Raw genomic sequence first — 6769 nt, 5'->3', positions numbered from 1 at the left:
GGGACCACAGGCACCCGCCACAATGCCTGGTTATTAATTATTATTATTATTTTTCGGTTGCAGCCATCGTTGTTGTTTGGCAGCCGGGCTGGATTTGAACCCGCCAGCTCTGGTGTATGTGGCTGGCACCTTAGCCACTTGAGCCACAGGTGCTCCACCATGCAGTTAGATTTTTGATAGGTTGTGAATGTTATAAGAGGTCTGTGGGACAAACTCATTCTCACTGTGGCCTAAGCCTTGCCAAGATGCTTTATTTAGTTTGCAAAACAGTGATACAGTGATTGAAGCCTCTAGCTTAGATATGACTTAGGCTGAAGGAACTGTATTACAGCAGTTTGAATTTAGGCTCTGTGGTTAAGTGGCTTGTCACTTGTGTGATAACTTTTTTCCCAATTTTTCTTACTAATAAGGCTTAATTTTCTTGTGTACTTCAATGTTCTCTCCCACCATGTAGATCAGGGGTTCTCAATCTGTGGGTTGCAACCCCTTTTAAACAATGAGAATACATTGTGGCATTAGGAAGATTGAGAACCACTGATGTAGATAGAAGAGGTCAAGGGACTAAGCTTGAGTTAATGGTTTGCAGCTGAAAGTGGTAGAGTTGTGCTTTTCTCAGATATCTTTAAAAGGGGAGGCTGAAACAGTTGGGAGACACTTACTCTTTCCCTTCTTCCTTCTTCCTCTTAACTAGTACATGGACTTTGGACCTAGAGGTGCTGTCTTGTGCCAATGTGGCAACCTTGAGTGTGGAAGCCAAATGCTGAGACAGTAGAGAAAGAAGACAGAGTAAGCTGGGGCATAAAGGCATCCTTGAGCTGCCAGACTATCCCTTGGACTGCCACTTCCATTCATTTTACATGACAGGAAAATAACCTCTTATTTTGTTTTACCCAATACTACTTTTGATCTCTGTTGTCAGCAGAAAAACACCTTTCCTGCCTCCCTATCCCCAACAATTTATCATGAGACTTTTCAAACATTAGCAAAGGTGAAAGAATTTTCAGTGCATACCAATGTATATACCACCTAGATTGTTTATTACTTTATTTTAATCCATCCCTCTGTTCATCCCTGTACATCCATCAGTCTTCCTTTGTTTGTGTTTTTATTTTAATTCAAAATCTATTAGGAGTTTTGCTGCTTGAAATTATATCTGTAATATTACTGGGTAAGAAACAGACTCACTGTATGACTTGCATAAAAACCAAAAACTATGGCATCAACTTTTGAGAAGAGAATGGATTTATTGCAAGTCAACCAGTAATAATCAGATCTGTCTTCCTGAGCCAGTATCTGGCCGGGTTTTGTAGTAAGAAAGATTGGATCTTGCAATAATATGATGCTGGGAGGCATGATGGGACTGGATGGATAATGCAATGAGGTGTTGGCTTCTGAATTTGGTCAACATTCCTTGGCCCAAGAAGTTGGGTTCCACTCGTGGGTGCAGTTGTGGTTCATGTGGGCATTCTCAGGGTACATGACCTTCAACCGGGGGTCCATGGCAACTGAAAAACAACTCATTAGTTTATTACTAGGGTGACCAGATTTTAACATCTGTAAGGCCGGACAACATGGCTCGGGGGCAGAGCGGGGGTGGAGCAGGCAGGGCCTGACAACAATGCAAACTTTGATAAGCAGTTCTTGATAATCACTTCTCAGCAATTATTTATTACAGTTTAACATTATAAAATTAACAAAAATAATATAAAACTCATATTCTGGTGAAATAGCCATACGGCGGCCGAAAACCGTATATTCCCTTCTTGTTCTCCAGCCCGTTCGTGCATTCTTTCCAAAAATCAAGACTTTTTTAAAACACCACGGGACACAGGACAAATTATTGAAAAGTGGGACTGGCCCGCCAAAATCGGGACATCTGGTCACCCTATTTATTACACAAAGTTGAATCAGATGAGGCTGGCTCTGAATTTGTAGTAAGCATAAAATATCCATTTCTTATCTGCAGGACTCAAGTTTCTTTGACACAGATAAGCAGCCAAGGTGCTGAACTTTAAAAGTTGTTTCTGGGTCAGGCTCAATGGTTCATGCATGTAATCCTAGCATTTTGGGAGTCCAAGGAGGGAACATTTGAGGCTAGCTCAATACTCAGCTTGTGCAATACAATGAGACTCTTTCTTCCTAGGAAACAAACAAAAGAAAGCTTTTTTTAAAAAAAAGAAAAGGTGTTAGCTGTGGTGGTAAGCACCTATAGTCCTAGCTACTCAAGAAACTGAGGCAGGAGGACCACTTGAGCCCAGGAGTTTGAGGTGTGTTATGATAATACCACTGCACCACACCCTAGACAATAGAGTGAGACTTTGTCTCAAAAGAAAAAATATAATAAATGATGTTTCTGGATCCAACACTTCATATCTCTAACCTTGGTAGTACGTAAAAAGACAGAGCTCTAAGCCCACTTCTCATCCAGTCCTTTCCATAAAATCCTGAGGAAAAAAAATCTTAGGACAAATGGTACCATCTAGTATATCTTAGTTCATAATTACCAAGGAGAGATTACAGTATGGAATATTCCTGGGTCTCAAGTTTTTGAATTGGCAGGATGGGAGTGTTTTAAAGAGAACAATATCAAAGAAACTCATATTCCAAAAAGGCTTATGGGGTTGAAGGCCCTTCTTGGCTTGAAGCTTCAATGGGTACTGCATGAGACAGTGGGGAGGAAACCTGGTTTTTATCTCAATGTGAATGGAGTCTATATATGCCCTTCCAAATCATCTGGTAGCCTTACACCTCAAGGTTGAATTGATTGAGAACTTAGGTGGACAGAGCTTGAGAGACAGTGAACTGAAAGTGAGCAGATCTGCTTGCAAACCCATTAGGGTATTCTGGTGGAACTGGGACATGTACTTGCTTATTCTCAAAGGTCACTGCGATTTAGAGAAACTTCAATCCAGCAATAGGAGATGGGCACTCAGTAATGTAAAGAAATCAGTGTGTGAGGAAAGAATTTCTGATAGCACAATCTAATGACTGGAGAAAAAATTGGGGAGAGAGTTTTCTGGACACTCAGATCATCAGCATTGAGTCTTTAGTAAGCTTGGTCAACTGAAAATTTAATACTAAGTTGTACCAACATTGATCAGGAAATTAATTACATTTTCTCCCACCATTGTTATCCTGGATTCTTACTAGAAGTTAGTCACAGGCTGTTATTCCCGGTGCCTATAATCCCTGCTACTTGAGAGAATGAGGCAGGAGGATCACCTGAACCCAGGAATTTGAGGTTACTGTGAGCTAGACTGACACCACAGCACTCTGACCTGGGGCAACAGAGTGAAATGCTATCTCAAATTAAAAAACAGCCTGTTACTTTATTTCATGTAATTTTTTTTCTTTTACTTCTGTTGTTTTTTCACTCTGTTCACTGTTTATTAAAACCTTATAAGTCACTTTAAGTAAATGAGACATGGGCAGAGTTAGAGCACCGTCCAGCTTTTGTAATTATTGTTGGGTATCAGGCATACTTTGATCAATGAAGGTTGTATTATTAATAATTAACCTTGAATGTTCAGAGTTCTCTAGATCTGTATACTTCCCACATGTTTCTAGAATTCTAAGAAGGCTGAGGGATTTTTATGTGTCTCCTGTTCTATTTCCTTGTTCAGGCTTTTAGTTGTGTGAACCCTCTCGTTAAGTCTGATTACAACACACTCTCAGAAGTGCTGAATCTTACCTTTGTCCTTGCCATTTGGATTCCAGTCAGGATTATGAACTGGGATGCCTGAATGAACTCCAGTCCTCACCCTGTTATTTGGATCTTCTGCATGCATGCAATCAGTCAGTATCCTCTCCAGCCTTTTTTCTAAAGCAATGCAACATTTCTCCAAGATTTAGAGAATGTTAAGCAGGCTCTGAACATTTGCCCAGGTGGGACGATCCACGGTGAAGATAGATTTAAACAGATGAGTTACACACTATGGGCAGGATTATTCTGTTTCTAATTATAGTAGAACCTCTGTCAGTTGACCACCAAAGGACTATCAAATCTGATTAACATACAGAGAGGTCAACATAAGAAACTAGGCCTATTGTACATTGGTTATATGTGGTGCATGTCCAGTCTATGAAAATTAGGCCAAATTAAGTAAGTGGTCAATATAGGGAGGAAATCAACTGAGGAGCTATTACTATAATTTCAGTTCAAGAAGAACATCTAGGTTTGGCGCCTGTAGCTCAAACGGCTAAGCACTAGCTACATACACTAGAGCTGGCAGGTTTGAATCCAGCCTGTGCCTGCCAAACAACAATGACAACTACAACCAAAAAATAGCTAGGCATTGTTGTGGGCACCTGTAGTCCCAGTCACTTGGAAGGCTGAGGCAAGAGAATCTCTTAAGCCCAGGAGTTGGAGGTTGCTGTGAGCTGTGATGCCACAGCACTCAACCCAGGGTGACAGCTTGAGGCTTTGTCTCAAAAAAAAAAAAAAAAAAAAGAAGAAGAAGAATATCTATAAAATCCTGTCATTTCTTCTTTCTTAAAACCCTCATAATCTCTTTTTTTCCCTCTATTTCATTTACATGCCTTAGAGAATCCTTTGAAATGGATTAGTCTTATCGTCAGTAGCCTTATATATACTTACATGCAAGTCAGTCTCCAAGGCTCAAACTATCTCTGTAATGGTTGGGAGAATATTGAATTTAGTTTGGTCTGAGTTGCTGTGGATAATTCATATAGAAAGATTTAGGGGGCTGGAGGATTTGGAACTTGAGAAAGAAATCAAGATCAGAAAGTGAGAATACTCTATAGGTAGGTATTTTTTTTCTTTTCTAAGGAGACAGGGTCTTACTCTGTTACCCAGACTGGAGGACAGTGCTGCCATCATAACTCAAAGTATCCTCGTGCCTCAGCCTGGCTACTTTTTTAACTTTCTGTAGAGTTTGAGTCTCACTATGCTGCCCAGGCTGGCCTTGAACTCCTGGCCTCAAATAATCCTCCAGCTTCTGCCTCCCAAAGTGCTGGGATTGAAAACATGAGCCACAATACCTAGCCTGTATGTAGATTTCTCAAGGAACTTATGTAGGCTGATAAGTAGACTGAGGACTCCCTGGGGAACACCCATACTTAGGTGATAGACAAAGGCAGTCAGTATCCCTTTACTCAGAAATAATCAGTTGAATGACCCTGAACAAGTTACTTGAAATTCCAAAATCTTCGTGTTAACAATAAGAGATCATAGTAGGTTGATTCAACTCTACACCATATGGTCAGGGGAGGAAGCATAGCTTAGTGGTTAAGAGTATAGTGTCCTGGACCAGACTCCCTAAATTTACACCCCTGCATCAGCATCTCATAGTTGTGCAATTTAGATGAAAATTTTTACCCTCTATGTAGATTAATTTCTTTTACTGTAAATTATGAAACAATAGTACCTGCCTTTGAGACTGTTACACAAATACAGATTAGTGAGTAGATGTAAAGCGTTCATTCCTGATCCTAGTGCATAATAGGATAGAAGTTGCTCCATAAAAATGTAAGCTATTTAAAGAGACAGATTACTTTCTTTATTGATCCCTTTTTATAAGGTTCTCCATGAGGAACCCGCTTGTGAAGTGGGACCTCTGCTCTGAGGGGAGAGGATCTCAAGTGGGCAGAGTTGCTAGATCTCCTCTAAAATGCACACCACCCACGTGAGACTGAACGCCATATAAGAGGAGGCTTTCTAGGTGTCCCCTGAGGTCTGTGCTGCTGAAAATACTGAAAGTAAAAAGTTCAGGAGAGTAAGTGGGGTGCCAAAGGAAGAAGGAAAAAGGGAAGGGGGAGGTCTAAGCTTCTAGAAAGGAAAAACAAGCACAGCTGTAGAGGGACTAGAGCAGCATGTGGTTGGGATGCTGTGCAGATCCTCCCTGGGTCTCCACTCATGGCCCACCCAGCCAGCCCACTCCTGGGGGCTAGCAGATGAAAGAAGACCACTATGCTCTTTCCATATGAAGTTTTGGGTCTAAGACCTTAGAAATTAAATGGCCACTAACCAGCACAGGGCTGACTTTTCTCTCATCCACAGGAGAAAAAAGACAAGTGAGTGTGCCCCAGCCAGAGACAGAACTTTCTTGGTACTTTCTGCAACATGGCTGCCTTTCCTTCCCCTCTTTGGTGTCCTCCTTCACTTAGGCTTCTCCTTCTTATGTTCCTCATAAGGATGGTGTCCAGGGAGATGGGGGCCAGAAAAAATGGGTTCTTCTATTTCCTGATCATGGTCTCTAAGCATGGCCATGGACTCCACTGGCAGCTTTTTATTCATCTCTCCTTGTTCCCCAATTAGATGGCTTTTGTGCCTCAGTAGCTGTGAGACACCAGCAAATGCAAACTTATGTGAAGGCTGCTATCCCCTGGGACATGCCCTGGATACAGGATAGCACTAGGGAGTCCATCTCTTCACCATGATCATGGTCCACTCATCCCATGCTTAGGTATTTGATCTTTGTGTTTTACATAAAGATCTATGTTTTCTCCTATACTCTTTTCTAGAAGTTATATAATTTTATATTTTATATTTAAGTCCATGATTCACTTTGAGGTAATCTTTGCAAGAGGCATGAGGTTTAGGTTGAGGTTCATTTATTTGCCCATGTATACTGAATTTGTTAAAAAAGCTGTTCTTCCTCACTGAACCAGTTTGCTTTTCTGTCATGGGTAAATGTGACCAACTGACCAGAAGTTGTCTCTTTTATTATTATTATTTTTTTGTTCTCACCAGAAAGAATCTATTTATCATAATTATTATGTAACCTCTCGTTGTCTTTGCATTCTTCCT

Source organism: Otolemur garnettii, unplaced genomic scaffold (genome assembly GCF_000181295.1).
Source record: "Otolemur garnettii isolate 467f Iridium unplaced genomic scaffold, OtoGar3 scaffold00029, whole genome shotgun sequence".
NCBI classification, from domain to species: domain Eukaryota; kingdom Metazoa; phylum Chordata; class Mammalia; order Primates; family Galagidae; genus Otolemur; species Otolemur garnettii.
The sequence above is the reverse complement of the archived record's forward strand: the minus strand, read 5'-3'. Positions refer to the sequence as shown.